The following is a 23,622-nucleotide window of genomic DNA, read 5'->3' as shown; positions in this document are numbered from 1 at the left end:
TGTTCTGGTGTGGGTTGCTGATATAGAGCTCTGCGGGGGGACCGGGAGCCTAGTGGCATGTTTGCCGGGAAGGGTGTCACTGCTTGGCAGTGTAGGTCTGATCCCTTTAGACCTTATGGAGACGCTGCGGCAGCCTGTGCCTGCTGTTCCCCGGTGGGACAGCAGGTCTGTTTTTACTGTCTCTTGGAGTAACTGATGGGCTCCTTTGGGGGGGTTGTACTGGAGCACTGCAGCGCGTGGCTGAGTGTGTCGTGGCGGCAGATGCAAGTCGAGCGTGCGGTGCGGGGCAGGAGCAGTATAGGATCACAGCGAGGCTGTTGAGACTAAGTTACCACCCAGCCCACGCCGTACCTGTGCCGAACAGTCTGTTGCTCAGTGCCCGCCTCTGGGCTCAGCTTGTCCTTCGTGTGTAGTGTGGGTCTATTCCCTCCAGGGAGGGCTATGGTTCTCAGGCCGTCTCCTCGTTCCTGGATGTCCATCAGGGGACACCGCGCCCGGCATTGGGTCTGGTCGTTAGAGGTGGGCCCATCTCCCCCGCTGTGTGCTTCGGGTGACTGCTCTGGCCGCGACCGCGGGTTGCGTGTCACGGATTGTTGACTTGGCATTGGTGGGGTCCAGCTCCGCTCTTCGTCCGCTGCTCGCGGGTACGCTGCATGGCACCCCTCCCTGAGGGTGTAGTGGAGGGGAGGTACCTCTGCTGCACCGGAATCACGCTCGGGCGCTGATGGTTGCACACGGCCCCAGCTGCGGAAGGACCTACCGGGATGTCACAGGCCGCGAGCGTGGGCTACCGCGTTAGGGGTCGCCAGGGCACCGATTTTTCCTGAAATTTCACCAGTGAGTGTGGCTGGTCTAGGAGGCCTGGGCAGACTCAGGTCAGGGAGGTAGAATTCCAAAATTATGCAGGATTATTCAGGATTAATGTCTGGCCGTGCGGGAGCTCGCTACAGTGCGGCCATCTTGTTTGGCCCTCTAGCGCCCTCTAAACCTGACCAAATTCAATTCCATTTCCAAAATAATCAAATCCCTGACGTGACAGTAATTGCAGTAGGACAACAAACTGGTGATGGGAAGTCTTCTCTATTTCTGAAACTCAACCTTGCTTCAAGTCTGTCTTAAGTGGCATTCCACACTGGAAGGGAATACTCTGAATTTCTATACAAATTCACAATCAGAAAATCCCAATTCTATAGTCCAAAATGATGAGAAACCAGCTCGAAGCTTGGCTGACATTCAGAAAATTGGAGAGCAGTTGTTCATCCATATTCAGTTAAATGAGGGGAAGGACTCTGTTCTTGCCTGAGTGTGTGTGAACAACGGTAAGAGCTTCATCAGCGAGGCCATGTTCTGAAAACTCCCAAAAGATCCAGCCATTCTCACATTTAAATTATTAGACAAATGGGAAATGGACCTGGAAACACCCAATTCCAAACATCTCCTGACTAGCAGGTGCATGCTCAAAATTTCCATAGGCAACAAGAGCATAGTCCATAATTGTTGGGTCGTGCGAGATGTCCCTGCTGCATTCTATTTAGGCAGTGACATTCTCAATCACTTTGCCATTAGTTTGGACCTAATAAACTTCAAAGCCTGGTCCCGATTAGCGGGTAATCCCATGGACTTTGATGATGCAGAGAAAGCATTTCGGTCAGCTCAACTGCTGCCATATGCAGTTGAAATTCAGATTGGAGAGGAAGTCACCATCCCAGAACGGACCCGACAATTCTCACTTGAAGTAAAAATTGAAAGAGGACAGAAACTGAAAAATCCTGACGCCTATGTTCATCTCAATGTTCATTTCCAACAACAAGGGCTGGGGTTAAACCCAACACCACTAGTCAATACAGAACACAACACCATTCCAACAGAGGTGGATGACAGCGACCTTAGGAGTTCCACTCTGGGTACAGGCACCATTATTGGAATGGCGGTTGATGACCGACATTTTCCATAGATTTAGGTAACAAATTGGTAGGACCAATCCCCAATGACTGTTTTGAGAGTGATAGCGACAATGACACAACATCGGACAGGATCTTCACCCGGCATGGGGGGAATTTCCTGGTGTACTCTTCCTGCCCTTATGGTAAGGACGAGGTGACCTGTGACCTCAGGAGGGATGAGGTGATCTTTCAAGTCCGCAAGGACTGCCTTCACCAGCTGAAGCCACCAGTCCAAGTCAGTACCTTGACCAGGGACTTCTCCACCCAGCTGGAGGAGGCCGCTGAGATAGCCAAACCAGAAGTCTTTCCGGGCTTCAGGCAGATGATTGAAGAGAGAGTCAACCTAGCTGATGCCTGTGAGACTCTGGAGCAAAAGCAAAAATTGAAACAAGTTTTCTTAGATTTTCAAGATCTCTTTGCGGTGGACTCATATGACTGTGGTTGTACCGACTCCACACAACAACAATTCCCATGGACCCTGGCATGACTCCAGTGTTTGTGAAGCAATATCGCTTGCCTCTCGCATCAATGGAGTCGCTTACTGAAATAATTAAGAACCTTGAGTCCCGTGGGATAATTCGTCCAGTCCATAGCACCTTCAATAATCCGGTGCTGGGGATTTTGAAACCAAACACCCAGTGGAGACTCTGTGCTGACCTAAGGGGGCTGAGCAAACGGGTCCATACATCCCGATGGCCTCTTCCCTACATTGACCAAGGGCTGGCCCAGATCCAGGGGTCAAAGGTATACACTGCCATTGTCCTGACCAATGGGTACTGGACTGTACCTGTCAGTAGGGAGGACCAATACAAGCTGGCCTTTACCTTCGGGGGGCAGCAGTACACTTGGACCTGGACTACCTTCGGATACATCAACTCTGGCAATGAATTTAACATCTTTCTGCATAAGGCCATGCCCGACTTGGGTGAAAGGGGTAACCTGGCCTATGTAGCTGATGTTCTAATCAAAAGTTCAAATGTGGAGGAACACATAGTGGAGTTCCATTATATTCTGAGACAGTTGAGGGCTGCCGGAGCAAAACTCTCTTTCCAAAAGGTACAGTGGTGCAGGACCCGAGTCAATTTCTTGAGGCATGAGATAACTCCTGAGGGTCTCTATCCCCAGGAAAAGAAAGTTGAAAATAAAAGGCCCCACAACTCTGCGGGAGCGAAGGAGCCTCCTTGGACTGACTAATTACAGCAGAAAGTTCATTGAGCATACCCCTGAGCCATCTGTTGAAAGAGGGTCAAGTGGGAATGGGATCCAGAACAAGCCAAGGCAGTAAGACAACTCAAAAGAAGCCTCTCACAAGCGCCTTGCCTAGCTTGCCCTGTCAAAAACAACAAGTTCTTCTTGGCAACAGGGTTCTCAAATAAATGCTTGACTGCAGTATTATATCAAAAGCATGACAAGGTCAATAAAGTAATCTCCTGTGGAGGAAAAATTCAACGATTTTGAGAAGGCACTCCTGGCAACGGTATTGGCATTGAAGAATTACCGCCGGTTTATCCAGGGGGAACACATCATAGTGGAGACTCCACACCAGCCTCTGCAATATCTTCAAAGTGACAGAATGTTGGCCGGAAATGTGAGAAATTCCCGAATTACTTCCTGAATTCTGTCAATGCAAGGCTTTCCTGTGGAGGTCAGATATGGTCAAAACAAGAAGAGTCCCCTCGCGCAAGGTCTGGTGGACTTGCATGATTGTGCCAGAGAAAACTGTCTCGAGGACGAAAGTCTGAAAATCAAGGACAACATGGAGGCATACCTTAATTCCCCACACAAAGTCAATGAAGAATACAAGTGTGAGGGAATGCCCACTGTTTATGTGGATGGGTGCTCCTACCATGTTGACAACAACAGGGAAAAAGAACTTGTGGCTGGCGTGGGGAATGCATGGGTGAATGATGCCCCAGAACCCTCCGCTGGGTACAAAATTGGTCCCAGAAGTAGTCAAGTGGCAGAGCTGATGGCTGTGAATCAAGCCATCCTCACTGCTGTCCAACACCAACTCCATAATCCATGGTCATAATCACTGATTCAGATTATGTACGGAATGGGTTTGTGAAACACCTGGTTAACTGGAAAACCAGAGGCATGTTATGTGCTAATAATAAACCATTAAAAGATGGAAAATCATACAAAATATTGACGGATACCGATTACATTGGGAAAGAGGACCTCAGAGTGTTGATGAAATGTCCAAAGAATGTTCTGAATCCAAGACGGTTTGTTGGTGAGGAGATCCATATCTGGCCATGACCAGTGGGTGGTCCCTACCTCATTCCGAAGCCTGATGCTAAGTCACGCCCATGATGCAGCCACAGCCGGTCATCGGGGGTTTCACATGACATTAGAAATCTTGCAAGAGCTTGCATGCTGGCTACACATGGGGTAGGACCTCAACCAATAGTTGAAGGGGTGTCTTGTGTGTGCACAATTTCAGCCAACATCACTCACACACCGTGCTCCCCTCCAAAAGAGGGGGATGACACTGCCTTGGTCAGATTTGCAAGTCAATTTTATCTGGCCCGTGATTCTCTCCTCTAGGCGGAACAAGTACATGTTGACCGTAACATGCTTGTTTACTAAATGGGTGGAATGTCTCCAGGCCCCAAACTGCAAGGCAAAAACAGCAGCTGCCCTGATGATCAATCACATCTTCTCGCGTTTTGGACCACCCCAAAGGATTGAGTCAGACCAAGGTAGCCACTTCACCAGCAAAGTGATGACAAGGATGTGGGAGATACTTGGGGTCAAAGGAAACTACACATTGCCTACCGCTGGTCCTCTAGTGGTGGAGTTGAGAGGTACAATAAAACTATTGTGATCATATTAAAAAAGTTTTTTGCAGATTCTGGGCCAATTTGGGACATTCGATACCCCTTATCCTGATGGACATCAGATCTATCCCTTCTTCTGCAACAAAAATGTCTCCATTTAAGCTGATGACTGGATGAAGGATGGTTCTACCCCAGCATCTGCTCTACAGAACCCAAGAGCAGACCTTGATAAATTCCTCCACAACTCATGAGTATGTTGAGAATCTGAGAAAAAACCTTCAACATGCTTTTGCCTATACTCAGCGGAATCTATAAAGATATGCATATAGTATGAAGACTGCTAAAAAGGAGTATCAAGTAGGAGACCAGGTCTACTTGTGCAATGTCCAAAGGAACCAAGCCAAAGAGCGCAAATTCCTCCTAACTTGGTGGGGTCCTTTTGAAATTGTGGACAGAATCTTACCAGTCACCTACAGAATCTGCATCTCCAAGGGCAGTTTGACAGAAGGGGAAGACAAGTGGGTCCACATAAACCAGCTGAAGAGTTGCCATTCCAGGCATACTTTGCGGCAGATAGAAGGGCTTACTGGAAACCCAGAGGGGGAAGTTCCGGACACCTAGAAAAATTATTAAATCTTCATTTATTGCACCTAATAAAATGAGTAAAGGATCACTGAAGAATGGTTGGGGAATATTGCCAAGTTTTAAGGATGCAAGTGTCTTTCCCAATGCTGACATCCCCCAAAGAGGTGTGGACACAGTAGTGGTAACATTTCCATAACCATGCTATATTCTATTTTCCAGCATTAAATTAAGAATCATCCCAAAAATCACCAAAGAAGGTCACTCGGGGACTGGGAGGAAAAACCCAAGGAATCCGGAGTGCCGCTCCATATTTCCAACCAGAACCAGTAAGGAGAGCGGGTCGCCTCGATCACTAACGGGAGAAGCGACTGAATTTCTCCACATGTACAGAAAGAAAAGAACATCCCAATCTCCTGACTTCCCCTTGACGGGAGGTCAAAACCAAGTCGGGAGGGGGAGCTCTATGGGATGTATTGACCCATTGCGCTGTGCTATGCGTCACCACTCTGATAATTATTGCGCAAGAAACAGCACCAATGGTGGCAAAACTCGTGTGTGCACCAAAACCCTACAAAAACCGCAGATTTAAATGCACAAAAAGATGGATGCCCAACCTGCCACCCATGGTGCATGTGTGGTGGAATAGAGCACACCCTGCAGAAAATGTGCCAGTGGATCCATGACCAGCAAACAGGGTGCAGAGAGAGAGAAGCAGCATTTTGCAAATGAAACTCCAAAATGTGCCGATAAATGACATTTGCTTTGTGGCTAAAAAATCCAAAATGCCTATACACCACACTTCTCAACATTCCAAATCTTGCTTGGTACTAAAATTCATGTAATCTAATGAAGCATGGCGAATATATAAAGTCCTAAAGTGTAAAGAGTAAAACATTTCTTTAGAAAAACTGGATTGTCTGTAAACTGACAGCTCTGTCAAAATCTGTGTGCAGTACCCTAGGCTACCTGTGAATGACAGCTGTCAGATGAGCACATGAAGCAACTTCAAAGTATTTAAACTAAAAGTCTGCCAGATTAGCAAACATAAAAGGATTGTTGCTAAAAGGAATACCCATCTTAGTTGTGTATTTTATCCCAAAGATTTAAAGCTAAGAAAGTAATGTATTTATGTGATTTGATGCAACAAGTTTGGTTTTTGCTGGATTTTTAATTAAGAATAAATTAGCCTGGCTGAGCTACAACGCTTTAGAAGTGGACAAACAGGTGTCTTCCAAGGGGAGGGGAAATCCTCTCAGCAGAAACTCACCGGGAGATGATAATTGTAGGTTAAACCAGACTCTTGTCTACAGAAAGAGAATGCACAATAGAAGACCCTCAGCCCAGGAAACAGAGGTGTGAAAGGGGTCGTAAATTGCTCCTGGAAGGAACTCCCAAGGGAGGGGGCTGCTCCTGGACTGCAGGGCGAGACATTTGCTGTTAAGCATGAACAATGAACAATTTTAAAGACTCATAACTTGTGATTCAAAGTGGTGAAAAATATACAAAGGACAGATTTGTTAATCTAATTTTTGGCTGCACATTTTAAGAGGCGGTAGAACTGTGTTAAATATTGTGGACAGGAATGGCAATATATGTGGTTTTTACACACACATCCCTATGGTAAACACACACCTTTGTGGAAAGTTGCAGAAAGTTTGGAAATTGTGTTCATGGCAAAAAGGGCAACATTCTGTAGAAAGATGAAACAAGATCCCACAGCTGCAGGATTTTGAGGAACAGCTAAAATATAAAATATGGAATCTTTGTGTGTGATTTGTGTAGAGGTGACCAATGTAGAAATATGTATTTAGGATGAAATCCAATTATGATACCAGTGGCTAAAGGGAGGTTTCTAAGAACTGTAAAGCAAACCATAAAATGTGACATCATCCGGCCTTGATACAATCACTCAGATGTAAAACGGAGATGAGGATTTGGTCCAATCCCAGCTCACAGGGGCAAGCTTAGCTAAGCCAGCCCATACACCCATTTTGTGATGTCATCTGAAAGGATAAATGGAGACAGCTGACAACACAAAGGGACTCACTGATTCACTCACTTTCCTGATTCCGGCAAAGCACTCTGATCCAGCATTCTACATCCAGCTTTAACATCCTTCCAGATCCAGATGCCAAGACTCTTGCAAAGCAGGAGAGAACTATTGACTTTCTGCAAGGTCTAAAATTGATAAATTATTCTCACAACCCAGTGAAGCTCTGTGGTGTGGGAAGGCCTTTTCAACCAGTATCCTGAAAATCTCTGGCTTGCTACCACACGGCTTACCTTAGGAACATGCTCGCTAAATATAGCGAAAGGGTGTGTTGCACCTTCATTCAAAGTCTTATTCTGGAGCTAATATTGGGCTTCATTATGAGTTTGGCAGTGTTTTCTAGTGGTAAATCTGCCGAAAAACTGCCAAGCTCAATTACTGTTACCACCACTTGGTCCCATGAAGTTACCATGGGATCACCAGCGGAAGTAATTCCCAATTTTTGCAGTCCATAGAATTCCATGGTGGATTTTGTTGGATTTATTTTCGGTGGAATCTCTGTACGGTAAATGTGCTGATTGTTTAAGGTAAAGTGGAGGATTTACCTCCAGCTGGAGTTGAATATGCCACTTTTCCTCTGAATATCGGCAGACTTACTGCTCTGTAATTTCACCTGCAGTAAATCCAACCATAATTATAATTTGGCTGTGCAGGAAAAGTGGTGGTTGCAGAATTACCACCACTTTCTTCCCAAACTGCCAAACTTGGAATGAGGCCTGTGTAATGTGCCAATATCTCACCTGTTCCAGCTCATCCACCCTGAATGAAGTTGTGTGTTCCTTAAAGGATTTTGAAATTCAATGTACAAACATGTCCCCTGCATATTCACAGCCCCTCTCAAACCACTTCCCAAAATTACTCCCCATATAGGTTGGAGTGAATTGGGGATTGTCATGAATTGAAGTCACCAGGCCTGGAAAAGATGCCAGACCTAACCTCAGCACCAGCTTGCCCCAAACCCAAAGAGTAGCAGCTAGGAGTTGTAATGTTTACATTGAAAGGTGTCCATCCTTTGGTGGAGGCCCATCACATGTATCGCTGATTGTCACAGTGCACTTTCCTCTCCCTGTTTGATTACATATCTTAAATGCTAGGTTGAACTCATTCATCCACAATGTGAAACTGCACTGCTTGGAAGTATTTCAGCAGGTTTGGGCACAGCAACCCGCACCCCACCTCCGCCCACCTGCTTTCATGGGAGAAAAAAATAAATTCTGGCAACGTAGGTTTATCTCTCCTCCAAATTCAATGCAATAAGTCCCTCCTCTCAAGGGAATTAATCGTACCCTCTATGATACAAACTGATGCTATTTTTAAGAGACACAACAGCCTTGCTAAAATGGCCATCTTAACTGAATTTCGTCTGCCAAGTTTTCCAGGACTTCAGATTCTGCCTAACTGTCACCAGAATGGTGGGAATATTAATCTCATAGAGGTCTTTCATTTTGGTTGGGATCTTAATGCCCAAATATGTTGCATAACTAATGTTGTGAGCTCTTTCAGAGCCTCCCAGCTCTGCAAAGTTAAGTTGATGTTCAGTATTTTAGATTGTGATACATTCACTTTAAAACCTGAAACTTTTTCAAAGTCAGCAAGTATTCTCCGTAATATCACAAGGGAAGACTCTGGTTTAGAGAGGGAAAGCATGATATCATCTGCGAATAATGATATCCCATAATCCCTGCCCCCCCCCAAACTGAATGTCCTCAGTTTCTAAACGTGCTGTTGCAAGTGCTCAATTATCTCAATTATCAAGGCAAAGAGAATTGAAAATAGTGGGCACTTCTCCTTTCCCAACAAACGCTGAAAGGTTTTTGAAAAGAAACCCTGCATGACTTCACAAATCCCACCTTTTGTAGAACCCCATTTAGGGAAAACCTATCCACCAGATGAAATTCCTTTAGGCACTCAGTGAGACTAGGATTGAGGGAGACTTCCACTTGTCATTGAAATCAATGAGATTCTCTATTTTGTGCACATTAAAACAGCTCGGCCTTCGAAAATGAAGCCACATGTATCTTCTTATATTCTTTTTTTAGAATTATTTCCACTCTCTTAGCAAACACTGCTACATATAAGTTATCAACATTTAAAATAGACTATTGGCCTCTAAGATGCCCACGGCTCAGGGTCATTTCCCTGCATAGGCACAATTAAAATTGGGCTGCTCCCTGCCCTACGTAAAAATAGTCAGCATTTGAAAGTGAGACTGTTGAGTTTTAAGAAATATAACAAGATATAACGAGAGATAAACCCATCAGGTTCTGGGGGCTTTACAAGCTTCTGGGTGCCAGTTGCCCTGATGACACCAAGAGTATACTTATGTGTAGTGGAAAGTTGAAGTAACTATATCCTATTTTGTTAGGTAAGGTCACCTTCCCACTTGATTCACTTGCATAGAGACTTTCATAAAAAGACTGAAAATTACTGAGTTTCTCTCATTCTTTAATAAATGGATTCCCAGCTCCTAATACCGCAGGTCTATTTGCTCTTCTGCATGCTTTCAACTGGTAATTGTGAGTTCAGTTTTTCTAAAGTCCACTCAGTGACTTTAGAGGATTTTCCAGAATGTTCTCAAATGGTAGAGGAACAAGTCCAACCTGCAGATGCATGCACAAAATGAGTTGGAGAAAGATCAGTTGAGAAAAATCTACTTAGAATTCAAAGATGTATTCACCAGGGATGCCTATGATTGTGGGCTTGCTGATTTGCATGTTGCTACATTGCCAGAAGGTTTTGCTAGGGAACTTGTCTTTGTGTGACAAGAGAGATATACTGTGATTTATGAGAATGATACCCTGATTAAAAATGAGGACATAAAAAACATTTCAGGGAAATCAGACATGTACTCAGCCAGTTGCAAAAGGCTGGGGCAAAGGTATCATAGCAGAAGGAGCAGTGGTGCATAAAAAGGGTAGATTTCTTGGGACATGAAGTCATGGGCCAGGGATAGAACCAATAAAAGAAAAAGCTAAAAACCATTCAAAATTCATTGAAGACTATGCAGAAATCACACAACCATTGACTAAGTTACTGAAACAGGGTGTGTCCTGGAAATGGGGCCATTAACAATTTGAGGCAGTAGCCACATTGAAAGATTGTTTAGTAAGTGCCCCATGTTTGGCATATGCCAAGAAGAATCAGGATTTCTTCCTGGAGATCGGGCTCACAGACCTATGCATGTCAGCTGTCTTGTATCAAAAACATGATTCAAATCAGAAAACCGTTGCAAATGCCAGTTAAGTCTTGTCACATGTGGAAACCAAATGTAATGAATGTTAAAAAGCACCATTGACAAATGTTTGGGCATTACAACATTTTCCCTGCATTATTCAAGGAGAGCGAGTGATTGTCTAGACTACTCATCAGCCCCTGCAATTTTTACAAAGTAAAAGGATCACATCAGGAAATTTAACCCAGTCAAGAATTACATCATGTACATTGGCATTACAGGGATTTCGTGTAGAAATGAGCTATGGACAGAATAAGAGAAATCCAGTAGCTCAGGGTCTGGCAGAATTGCATGACTGTGCATTTTGAAGAAGAGTAGACAAATACGTCATTGTAAAGTTCTACCCTCTCACTTCCTTCATGTTGGAATGGCAGCAAGCATTGTCCTGATGCTGCATCGATTGTACGAGCAACGTTATTCACTCAAACAATCGTATCGAATGTACCCTCATACCGAGACAGTAGACAGATGTTGACATACTGCAAAGAACATTGAAGAATTGTAAAGAAAATCTAAAAGTTGCAGAGTGATGTCTATTAAGGAAACATGGACACCCTGAAACGATCTTTGAATATTCAAAAGAATCAACTATTTAACTTAAGCAACAAGAGAAACATGCAATCAAGCCTGAAGTACTCATGAGTATCAAAGAAACAAGTGAGAAGAGGCAAAGTAAATGTATATATGCAGAAATGCAAGGTAGAGGAGGCAGGAAAAAGATGGACGCCAGACTCTTATTGAATCTAACTGAGCTACCTCAGAAACAGAAAGGCAGCAGGGACGGCCGACACTGAAAAAACAGCTTTGAGTGAAGGATGTAGAGGAGCATCTTGGCTTCGGATGAAGGATGTTGATCAAGGAATAATTACAAGGCAGAAAGTGGGTCAAGAGGATAAGCCATGGACATTACACATATTTCTTTTATATTAAGCTATGAAGAAAACATCCACAAGTGCCAAGTATTGGATAAATCATTATGCAGAATGCATATGTAAGATGAAGTGTGTCAAATGCTCCCCGTTATATCCAGGGGTGTGCACCTACTGGCAGTTGAATTCGACGTGTAGACGAAGAATTCAACTGCCAATATAACTCTCAATTGTACAAAAGGACAGACTGAGAGGTCTATTGACCGGAAGATGGAGGAATGCCCCAGAACACCGCTGGCTGCAAGAAAGAACAGCCCATCAGTACCTCAACCAATAATAGAGACAGTACTACAGATATGAGTCGCAATGCTCACATGTGTCTCACGACAGGAGTCTCCTTGTATGTCCAAACAGTATGAAATCCTTCCTGTTCCCAATCTAGAGAGGCGTAACCCTGTAGCCAGAGGACAATGCAATCATAAGAGCCTAAGAAAAGCAAAACAAAACTGGTGCAGTAGCAATGACTTTCCTTTTAAACAAGTAAGGATTTAAATGTCTTACCAAAAGGATGTGTTGATGAGGAGATTAATTCTGTGAAGAATCAAGGACTGAAAGAGATGTGAAGAATCCCCCATGCCGCCGGCATGCGGACACCTGAAGCGAAGTCCAAGTTCCAGGGAACGCCTAATACCGACAGAACGAGGACACCTCAGACCTAAGACCAGTGCTATCAGGAAGTCTCTAGTCCAAGCATGAGCAGTACCAAGGTCTTAGATCAACCAAACAACGAAATATTCCAAAGTTCCAAAGAAGGGAAGCAAAACGTGTACTAATCCGTGAGCAATAGGAGTCTGTTGTCAGTTCATGGGTCATAATGTTCCTGGCATAGACCATAACAAAGTCGTAAGCAGATGCAGTCCGTAGTGAGGTCTGGGTCGATTTCCTGTGGCATAGAGTAGTCAAGGGCAAAACAAAAGCAAAACAATTTTCAAACAGAGTCCAAAAGCCACAAAGTAACGAAGAACAAGGAAACGCTGCTGTTGCAAATTCAGAGCACCGTTCAATAGTTTGGGCGGGGCTTATATCCGAATCACCTGACCTGCTGTACGCAGCGCTGCCACATGCGGGTAAATGAGAACCGTTGTGTGCAGGATGCCACCGTTTCCACAGCAACCCCCAACGCTAACAGAAGGACATGATGCGCGTCAGGGTTTCGCCGGGATTATGATTGACACAGAATTGTTTCCTTGTACCTGAGCCATGAGACAAGAGTGTAGTAGGGACACAGGCAAGGCTGATATGTGCCTTGAATGAAGGTGATGATGATTTCCTTACGTGCTGCTAACGAGCGGAAAGTCCAAGATTGGGAGAGAATGCCAACCAATCATATGGGTCCATGTAGCAACCGGCTATACAAAGTTGCATCGGCTAATCTGCAACTGTATTCTGTTATAATCAGTATTAAAGGTATTTAGAGGTAGTTCAAGGCATGCCTACCAGTAAGGGTCAGCCAATTACATTATTAACATTTACACATAATATAAGTACATATGCTCCCTTATCCAACCTCCCCCTTCAACAGGTTTTAAGTTTTCCATGTAGGATGGCATCATAGCTGACACATATTGCAGTATAAAGCCTTTGTGTAATTAGAATTGTGTGTGAGTGTGCCGACTACTGCTTGTGGTTTGCCAGATTGCCCTACTTTATTGAGAATTTACAATAAAGTAGTACTTTGCCATATCCCTTGGGTTTCTCTGGGTTATTTGAGTCTGGAGCCATTTAGTATAGTAATTCCATTCTGCGTATAATAAACGCTTCAAGGTGCTATTGCACAATTTGTAGGCACTACAGAAAGTGCAGGATTAGAAACAGATTGGTTTGAATGTAAACGATCACCAAACAAGGCCTTTGATGAAGAAAAGTGTAGAAATGTCCCAACTGTATATGTGAAGGGTTGTGCATACCACTTGGGTGGTGACCCTGAAAAGGAATTGGTGGCAGGAATTGAGAATGTGTTGGTCAAATGTAAAGGTATCCCACAAATGTGCATGAGGATAGGTCCCAGGAGTAGTTAGGTAGCAGAGTTGGCTGCAATATACAACGCAATTTCCACAGGAGTAGAAAACAAATTAAAATAGATAATGTTGGGTACCGATATGACTATGCCCAGAAGAGTTTTGTGGAATACTTCCTGGGATGGAAGTTGAGAGGGGTGGTTACTTGTAAGAAAAAGCCACTCAAATATGGGAAGCTGATTCATACCATCGACAATATTTTTTCAGAGAATGAGATAAAAATAGTCGAAGTTAAGAGGGTATGACAAAACACCAGGAGAAGATAAGGAAGGGAATGATTAGGCTGATGAGTTGGCCAAAATCAGAGCAGTAATCTGAGAACTGTTTCCCATTGAAAACGTACTGAGTGAGATTCAAGTGAACGTGGTCACATGTTCCAAAATGTGAGAGACAGGCAGTCAACCAGTAGTTCAGTGGAGCTTTGGAACACAAAATCAGGATTTGATTAAAGGACAAAAAGAAGACCCATTCATAGTTATATTGTCAGATGCAAAAACAAACCCCTTAATAGAGGAGGACTGCAAGGGATAAGAGGACTTAAGGGTGATGATGAAGAATAAAAGCTGCAAGACGGACTGTTGGTCTGAAAATCCATTTCAGGCCAGATCCAATGGGTGGTCCCTGTGTCATTTCAGGGGTTAATGCTACTTCATGACAGTGATGCAATAACAGCCAGGGCATAGAGGTTCGCAGAAAACATTGGACATATTAAAAGAATATGCTTATTGGGAGCTTATGTCCCACTGTGTGAAATTCTATACCCAAGGATGTTTAGTGTGTGTGCAATTTCAGCATGTGTCCCCAACACATAGAGTGCCGTTAATGAATAGAGGTTTAGCACTTCCATGGTCAGATTTGCAAATTGATTCATAGGCTCAGTGCAAAGGCCATCATGGGGAAATACATACATGTTAACAGTTACATGTTTGATGTCAAAATGGTTGGAATATATAGATGCTCCTGATTGCAGTGCACAGACTGCAGATAGGCTGTTAGTAAACCACGTATTTTCTAGGTTTGGTTTACTTCATAGCATAGAGTCAGACCATGGTAGCCATTTAACCAGTGCAGCAATGACCAAGATGTAGCAAATTCTAGGGGGAAAGGAAGTTACATGTTTCAGCCATCATCTAGTGGTGGGGTGGAAGGTTTATAGTGATAATATTGAATACAAAAATGTCGAAAGTCATTTTTTCGAAAAAATAATGTGGAAAAAAATCAAATTTCTTTTTCACTATGTTTTTTATTCGAAATGGGGGGTTTCCCCAAACCCCCTTTTTTTTTTTTTGTTTTACCTTTTTTTTACTCGCAAAACCACCCAAAAAATATATAAATAAAAAAATAAAGAATTCAATTTTATTTTGACATTTTTTTTCAAAATTATTGTCTTTCGACATTTTTTTTCGATATTATGACTGACCACCGGGGTGGAAACATGCAACAGATCAATAATTGACATACTTAAAATGTTTATGGCTGAAGCGGGGTCATGTTGAGATTTTTTACTCCCTTTGGTGCTATTGACCAATAGAGCAACACCATCAAAATCTACGAATCTCATCCACATGAGATTATCACAGGCAGGAAGATGGTACCTCCCCAACATTCATTTTGCAGGACCAAGCAGAAGTCTTGTTAAATGCATACACAATTCACAAGTATGTGGAAGAGTTGAGAAAGCCTTTGCAACACGCGTTTCCATCCGCACAACGAAACCTAGAAAGTGCAGCTGAGGGAGCCAAATCATACTATGACAGAAAGTCATCTGTTATGAAGTATTAAATAGTTGACCAGGTGTATAAATGTAACTTTATGAAAGGAAACAGCAACCATTCTAAGTTCATGGCATCCTAGCGAGGTCCGTTCAAAATTGTGGACAAGGTTTTGCCTGTGGTGTACAGAATTTTGATGAAGGAAAGGGATCTGGCTGTGCAATAGTTTGATCACGTGAATCAAATGAAACCATTTCTCCCAAAACATAAGGTGCAAAGAATGGAGGAAATTGTAGAAACCGATAGGGTCTTAGAGGTGTCTTGATCACATCTGAAGCAAGAGTACATCATGAAGTAGGTGAGAAAATCAATTTGCGATGGTCTACAAAGAGAAAAACACGAGATTAAGAATACGTGAATTCATCCAAACAAGCAAGCAGGTGCGTTTGGTGTGGTGTGCCTGAAGGAATGAATGAAAGGTGCAGATGTAAATGTGAACAATAAAAAAGTGATACAAAATGTAAACATTAAAAAAGTGTAGAATAGAAGAACAGATAAGTACATTTAAAAACAAATAATAAAAAAGGAAAATATATATTATATATATATATATATTTATAAAGGATTGAAAACTTTGAGGTTTGATTCTTTGATACTAAGGAGAAAGTTGAGAAGAAAGGAGAAGCCCTAAAGGAAACAATATTGTTATTTGGTACATACCATGTTTGCTTCTCTTCTCTATTTTTAGAAACGTTTAATTTGTTTTCCTCCAAAAAGGTTTCCTGGATCGAGATGTACATGGAGGAGGCCACAGTATTAAGCAAGGTGTAGTCCCCGGGACAAAAGAGGAAGAGTTCAGCAGGTGGAAACAGACTGGCGGATGCAAGAGGAAAATCCAGATGACAATACAGCGATCCATCTGTCATGGGACGAAAAGTAGTTGTCATGTTGTTTTCTTTAGAAATATACTAGTTATTATGTGTTTAAGAACCTGAACACATGCCACACCAGCAAATGGACAGGTTTTGATCGAGCCAGGGCCAGCATCAGGATTTTTGATGGAGGATGCCCCTGATTCTTATTAGGGAAAAAGAAGACATTTCAATCAGAATATATATACACAAGTGTAAATCCAGATAGGGTTTTGGAAAAGAGTTTCAATTTTACAATCTGCTCAAGTAAGACAATGGGTTCAAATATGCAGGGAGGGGGCTCAAAGAGTGCTGAAACAGATATTAATGCATCTCGAGAAGACATGTATGAACACGTCAAGTATTAGGAGAAGTAAAGAAAGCAGAATGACAGGGTTTTTGATTGCAACAATTGGTGTTACAATAATTGGGGCTATTATGAGAACAACTGTGTCGACAGCAACACCTCTTTTGTTTTGCTATTGTCACCCCGAGTGGGACGGGTATGCCCAGACGTGGGTCCCGTGCCTGCTGGGCCTAGAGACCCAAGCTACTCCTCACTGATGACGCCCAATAAGGGTGAAACATGTCTGGGGATGCTTGTGGTTTCGTGCAGAAGGGATGTGACCTAGCAGTTCGGGCTGGACTACCCCTTTGGGGGTGGGACCAAGCCTGATTTGCATATGGTCTTTCCCCTTTTGTAATGGCTTGGCAGGCGAAGAAAGATGGTCTGGAGGGTTGCCCAGAGAAATGCCAGAGGTTAAGATTCATTCTAAACCTTCCAGTCATCACCTCTTTTGTTTTGCTAATGTTACCCCGAGTGGGACGGGTATGCCCAGACGTGGGTCCCGTTGCCTGCTGGGCCTAGAGACCCAAGCTACTCCTCACTGATGACGCCCAATAAGGCTGAAACATGTGTGGGGATGCTTGTGGTTTCGTGCAGAAGGGATGTGACCCAGCAGTTCGGGCTGGACTACCCCTTTGGGGGAGGGACCAAGCCTGATTTGCATATGGTCTTTCCCCTTTTGTAATGGCTTGGCAGGCGAAGAAAGATGGTCTAGAGGGTTGCCCAGAGCGATGCCAGAGGTTAAGATTCATTCTAAACCTTCCAGCCATCACCTCTTTTGTTTTGCTATTGTCACCCCGAGTGGGACGGGTATGCCCAGATGTGGGTCCCGTGCCTGCTGGGCCTAGAGACCCAAGCTACTCCTCACTGATGATGCCCAATAAGGCTGAAACATGCCTGGGGATGCTTGTGGTTTCGTGCAGAAGGGATGTGACCTAGCATTCAGGCTGGACTACCCCTTTGGGGGTCGGACCAAGCCTGATTTGCATATGGTCTTTCCCCTTTTGTAATGGCTTGGCAGGCGAAGAAAGACGGTCTAGAGGGTTGCCCAGAGCGATGCCAGAGGTTAAGATTCATTCTAAACCTTCCAGCCATCACCTCTTTTGTTTTGCTTGTGTCACCCCGAGTGGGACGGGTATGCCCAGACGTGGGTCCCGTGCCTGCTGGGCCTAGAGACCCAAGCTACTCCTCACTGATGACGCCCAATAAGGCTGAAACATGTCTGGAGATGCTTGTGGTTTCGTGTAGAAGGGATGTGACCTAGCAGTTCGGGCTGGACTACCCCTTTGGGGGTGGGACCAAGCCTGATTTGCATATGGTCTTTCCTCTTTTGTAATGGCTTGGCAGGCGAAGAAAGATGGCTGGAGGGTTGCCCAGAGCGATGCCAGAGGTTAAGATTCATTCTAAACCTTCCAGCCATCACCTCTTTTGTTTTGCTAATGTCACCCCGAGTGGGACGGGTATGCCCAGACGTGGGTCACGTGCCTGCTGGGCCAAGAGACCCTAGGTACTCCTCACTGATGACGCCCAATAAGGCTGAAACATGTCTGGGGATGCTTGTGGTTTCGTGCAGAAGGGATGTGACCTAGCAGTTCGAACTGGACTACCCCTTTGGGGGAGGGACCAAGCCTGATTTGCATATGGTCTTTCCCCTTTTGTAATGGCTTGGCAGGCGAAGAAAGATGGTCTAGAGGGTTGCCCAGAGCGATGCCAGAGGTTAAGATTCATTCTAAACCTTCCAGCCATCACCTCTTTTGTTTTGCTATTGTCAACCCGAGTGGGACGGGTATGCCCAGATGTGGGTCCCGTGCCTGCTGGGCCTAGAGACCCAAGCTACTCCTCACTGATGATGCCCAATAAGGCTGAAACATGTCTGGGGATGCTTGTGGTTTCGTGCAGAAGGGATGTGACCTAGCATTCAGGCTGGACTACCCCTTTGGGGGTCGGACCAAGCCTGATTTGCATATGGTCTTTCCCCTTTTGTAATGGCTTGGCAGGCGAAGCAAGATGGTCTAGAGGGTTGCCCAGAGCGATGCCAGAAGTTAAGATTCATTCTAAACCTTCCAGCCATCACCTCTTTTGTTTTGCTTTTGTCACCCCGAGTGGGACGGGTATGCCCAGATGTGGGTCCCGTGCCTGCTGGGCCTAGAGACCCAAGCTACTCCTCACTGATGACGCCCAATAAGGCTGAAACATGTCTGGAGATGCTTGTGGTTTCGTGTAGAAGGGATGTGACCTAGCAGTTCGGGCTGGACTACCCCTTTGGGGGTGGGACCAAGCCTGATTTGCATATGGTCTTTCCCCTTTTGTAATGGCTTGGCAGGCGAAGAAAGATGTCTGGAGGGTTGCCCAGAGCGATGCCAGAGGTTAAGATTCATTCTAAACCTTCCAGACATCACCTCTTTTGTTTTGCTAATGTCACCCCGAGTGGGACGGGTATGCCCAGACGTGGGTCACGTGCCTGCTGGGCCTAGAGACCCAAGGTACTCCTCACTGATGGCGCCCAATAAGGCTGAAACATGTCTGGGGATGCTTGTGGTTTCGTGCAGAAGGCATGTGACCTAGCAGTTCAGGCTGGACTACCCCTTTGGGGGTGGGACCAAGCCTGATTTGCATATGGTCTTTCCCCTTTTGTGATGGCTAGGCAGGCGAAGAAAGATGGTCTGGAGGGTTGCCCAGAGCGATGCCAGAAGTTAAGATTCATTCTAAACCTTCCAGCCATCACCTCTTTTGTTTTGCTATTGTCACCCCGAGTGGGACGGGTATGCCCAGACGTGGGTCCCGTGCCTGCTGAGCCTAGAGACCCAAGCTACTCCTCACTGATGATGCCCAATAAGGCTGAAACATGTCTGGGGATGCTTGTGGTTTCGTGCAGAAGGGATGTGACCTAGCAGTTCGGGCTGGACTACCCCTTTGGGGGTGGGACCAAGCCTGATTTGCATATGGTCTTTCCCCTTTTGTAATGGCTTGGCAGGCGAAGAAAGATGGTCTGGAGGGTTGCCCAGAGTGATGCCAGAGGTTAAGATTCATTCTAAACCTTCCAGTCATCACCTCTTTTGTTTTGCTATTGTCACCCCGAGTGGGACGCGTATGCCCAGATGTGGGTCCCGTGCCTGCTGGGCCTAGAGACCCAAGCTACTCCTCACTGATGACGCCCAATAAGGCTGAAACATGTCTGGGGATGCTTGTGGTTTCGGGCAGAAGGGATGTGACCTAGCTGTTCGGGCTGGACTCCCCCTTTGGGGGTGGAACCAAGCCTGATTTGCATATGGTCTTTCCCCTTTTGTAATGGCTTGGCAGGCGAAGAAAGATGGTCTGGAGGGTTGCCCAGAGGGATGCCAGAGGTTAAGATTCATTCTAAACCTTCCAGCCATCACCTCTTTTGTTTTGCTATTGTCACCCTGAGTGGGACGGGTATGCCCAGACGTGGGTCCAGTGCCTGCTAGGCCTAGAGACCCAAGCTACTCCTCACTGATGATGCCCAATAAGGCTGAAACATGTCTGGGGATGCTTGTGGTTTTGTGCAGAAGGGATGTGACCTAGCAGTTCAGGCTGGACTACCGCTTTGGTGGTGGGACCAAGCCTGATTTGCATATGATCTTTCCCCTTTTGTAATGGCTTGGCAGGCGAAGAAAGATGGTCTGGAGGGTTGCCCAGAGTGATGCCAGAGGTTAAGATTCATTCTAAACCTTCCAGCCATCACCTCTTTTGTTTTGCTATTGTCACCCTGAGTGGGACGGGTATGCCCAGACGTGGGTCCCGTGCCTGCTGGGCCTAGAGACCCAAGCTACTCCTCACTGATGACGCCCAATAAGGCTGAAACATGTGTGGGGATGCTTGTGGTTTCGTGCAGAAGGGATGTGACCTAGCAGTTCGGGCTGGACTACCCCTTTGGGGGAGGGACCAAGCCTGATTTGCATATGGTCTTTCCCCTTTTGTAATGGCTTGGCAGGCGAAGAAAGATGGTCTAGAGGGTTGCCCAGAGCGATGCCAGAGGTTAAGATTCATTCTAAACCTTCCAGCCATCACCTCTTTTGTTTTGCTATTGTCACCTCGAGTGGGACGGGTATTCCCAGATGTGGGTCCCGTGCCTGCTGGGCCTAGAGACCCAAGCTACTCCTCACTGATGATGCCCAATAATGCTGAAACTTGTCTGGGGATGCTTGTGGTTTTGTGCAGAAGGGATGTGACCTAGCATTCAGGCTGGACTACCCCTTTGGGGGTCGGACAAAGTCTGATTTGCATATGGTCTTTCCCCTTTTGTAATGGCTTGGCAGGTGAAGAAAGATGGTCTAGAGGGTTGCCCAGAGCGATGCCAGAGGTTAAGATTCATTCTAAACCTTCTAGCCATCACCTCTTTTGTTTTGCTAATGTCACCCCGAGTGGGACGGGTATGCCCAGACGTGGGTCATGTGCCTGCTGGGCCTAGAGACCCAAGCTACTCCTCACTGATGACGCCCAATAAGGCTGAAACATGTCTGGGGATGCTTGTGGTTTCGTGCAGAAGGGATGTGACCTAGCAGTTCAGGCTGGACTACCCCTTTGGGGGTGGGACCAAGCCTGATTTACATATGGTCTTTCCCCTTTTGTGATGGCTTGGCAGGGGAAGAAAGATGGTCTGGAGGGTTGCCCAGAGCGATGCCAGAGGTTAAGATTCATTCTAAACCTTCCAGCCATCACCTCTTTTGTTTTGCTATTTTCACCCTGAGTGGGACGGGTATGCCCAGACGTGGGTCCCGTGCCTGCTGGGCCTAGAGAACCAAGCTACTCCTCACTGATGACGCCCAATAAGGCTGAAACATGTCTGGGGATGCTTGTGGTTTCGTGCAGAAGGGATGTGACCTAGCAGTTCGGGCTGGACTACCCCTTTGGGGGAGGGACCAAGCCTGATTTGCATATGGTCTTTCCCCTTTTGTAATGGCTTGGCAGGCGAAGAAAGATGGTCTAGAGGGTTGCCCAGAGCGATGCCAGAGGTTAAGATTCATTCTAAACCTTCCAGCCATCACCTCTTTTGTTTTGCTATTGTCACCCCGAGTGGGACGGGTATGCCCAGACGTGGGTCCCATGCCTGCTGGGCCTAGAGAGCCAAGCTACTCCTCACTGATGATGCCCAATAAGGCTGAAACATATCTGGGGATGCTTGTGGTTTTGTGCAGACGGGATGTGACCTAGCAGTTCGGGCTGGACTACCCCTTTGGGGGTGGGACCAAGCCTGATTTGCATATGGTCTTTCCCCTTTTGTAATGGCTTGGCAGGTGAAGAAAGATGGTCTGGAGGGTTGCCCAGAGCGATGCCAGAGGTTAAGATTCATTCTAAACCTTCCAGCCATCACCTCTTTTGTTTTGCTATTGTCACACCGAGTGGGACGGGTATGCACAGACGTGGGTCCCGTGCCTGCTGGGCCTAGAGACCCAAGCTACTCCTCACTGATGATGCCCAATAAGGCTGAAACATGTCTAGGGATGCTTGTGGTTTCGTGCCGAAGGGATGTGACCTAGCAGTTCGGGCTGGACTACCCCTTTGGGGGTAGGACCAAGCCTGATTTGCATATGGTCTTTCCCCTTTTGTAATGGCTTGGCAGGCGAAGAAAGATGGTCTGGAGGGTTGCCCAGAGCAATGCCAGAGGTTAAGATTCATTCTAAACCTTCCAGCCATCACCTCTTTTGTTTTGCTAATGTCACCCCGAGTGGGACGGGTATGCCCAGACGTGGGTCCCGTGCCTGCTGGGCCTAGAGACCCAAGCTACTCCTCACTGATGATGCCCAATAAGGCTGAAACATGTCTGGGGATGCTTGTGGTTTCGTGCAGAAGGGATGTGACCTAGCAGTTCAGGCTGGACTACCCCTTTGGGGGTGGGACCAAGCCTGATTTGCATATGATCTTTCCCCTTTTGTAATGGCTTGGCAGGCGAAGAAAGATGATCTGGAGGGTTGCCCAGAGCGATGCCAGAGGTTAAGATTCATTCTAAACCTTCCAGCCATCACCTCTTTTGTTTTGCTATTGTCACCTCGAGTGGGACGGGTATGCCCAGATGTGGGTCCCGTGCCTGCTGGGCCTAGAGACCCAAGCTACTCCTCACTGATGATGCCCAATAAGGCTGAAACATGTCTGGGGATGCTTGTGGTTTCGTGCAGAAGGGATGTGACCTAGCATTCAGGCTGGACTACCCCTTTGGGGGTCGGACCAAGCCTGATTTGCATATGGTCTTTCCCCTTTTGTAATGGCTTGGCAGGCGAAGAAAGATGGTCTAGAGGGTTGCCCAGAGCGATGCCAGAGGTTAAGATTCATTCTAAACCTTCCAGCCATCACCTCTTTTGTTTTGCTTATGTCACCCTGAGTGGGACGAGTATGCCCAGACGTGGGTCCCGTGCCTGCTGGGCCTAGAGACCCAAGCTGCTCCTCACTGATGACCCCCAATAAGGCTGAAACATGTCTGGGGATGCTTGTGGTTTCGTGCAGAAGGGATGTGACCTAGCATTCAGGCTGGACTACCCCTTTGGGGGTGGGACCAAGCCTGATTTGCATATGGTCTTTCCCCTTTTGTAATGGTTTGGCAGGCGAAGAAAGATGGTCTAGAGGGTTGCCCAGAGCGATGCCAGAGGTTAAGATTCATTCTAAACCTTCCAGCCATCACCTCTTTTGTTTTGCTTATGTCACCCCGAATGGGACGGGTATGCCCAGACGTGGGTCCCGTGCCTGCTGGGCCTAGAGACCCAAGCTACTCCTCACTGATGACGCCCAATAAGGCTGAAACATGTCTGGGGATGCTTGTGGTTTCGTGCAGAAGGGATGTGACCTAGCAGTTCAGGCTGGACTACCCCTTTGGGGGTGGGACCAAGCCTGATTTGCATATGGTCTTTCCCCTTTTGTGATGGCTTGGCAGGCGAAGAAAGATGGTCTGGAGGGTTCCCCAGAGCGATGCCAGAGGTTAAGATTCATTCTAAACCTTCCAGCCATCACCTCTTTTGTTTTGCTATTGTCACCCTGAGTGGGACGAGTATGCCCAGACGTGGGTCCCGTGCCTGCTGGGCCTAGAGACCCAAGCTTCTCCTCACTGATGACGCCCAATAAGGCTGAAACATGTCTGGGGATGCTTGTGGTTTCGTGCAGAAG

This window comes from Ambystoma mexicanum, chromosome 1p (genome assembly GCF_040938575.1).
Source record: "Ambystoma mexicanum isolate Mex_15411 chromosome 1p, UKY_AmexF1_1, whole genome shotgun sequence".
Taxonomy (NCBI): Eukaryota; Metazoa; Chordata; class Amphibia; order Caudata; family Ambystomatidae; genus Ambystoma; species Ambystoma mexicanum.
This window is presented reverse-complemented; position numbering follows the sequence as displayed.